This window comes from Petaurus breviceps, unplaced genomic scaffold, assembly GCF_028583685.1.
Source record: "Petaurus breviceps papuanus isolate PSGF00001 unplaced genomic scaffold, PetGlider_PUasm1.0 373, whole genome shotgun sequence".
Classification (NCBI taxonomy): Eukaryota; Metazoa; Chordata; class Mammalia; order Diprotodontia; family Petauridae; genus Petaurus; species Petaurus breviceps.
The window spans coordinates 1,531,033-1,531,631 of NW_027186299.1; positions in this window are offsets into that span (position 1 = coordinate 1,531,033).

Below are 599 nucleotides of genomic sequence, written 5' to 3' on the forward strand. Positions count from 1 at the left end.
GGGGGGGCATTGAATCTTCCCTGGCCCCTTCTTGCCTGGAGGCATCCATTTATTCCCACTCCCCTCCTTTCTCTCCCTTGGAATTCTGATGCAATAAAGATCTCTCCAAAGAGGAGGAAAGTTGAAGCACTGAGTTTTGATACTTTATGGTTGTCAAGGCAACAATCATCACTTTAGTCTTCCTTAGAGATTAGGCTTCTTAGGAGGAGAGCTAGTGGCTGGGGACCAGATCAAGAGGGAGCAGCCTCGCAATGCCATTAGGTGTCAGGGATGGGGTGGGGGGAGCCTTCCTCACCTTTGTGTTGGTCTGGATGCCTCTGAGCTTCCTTCCCATGCTGACGTTCTGCAATGCCTAGTTACCGTTCTCCTGACATCCTCTCAATGCATCATCCAAAGGGAAGCACAGCCTTGTAAATATCCCCAAGTAAATCCCAGCTCCTTCTCTCTCCCCACCCCAGCCCCATTCATCCTCTCGGGCCTTTAGGAGACTCCCAATAACCCAGATTGTCACATATAATGAAAATGAGGGGGGAAATCCATGTTGCACTTACCAGAGAATGTTAGTACTGGAGAGATTGCTTTAGAGAGACCTCATGGCT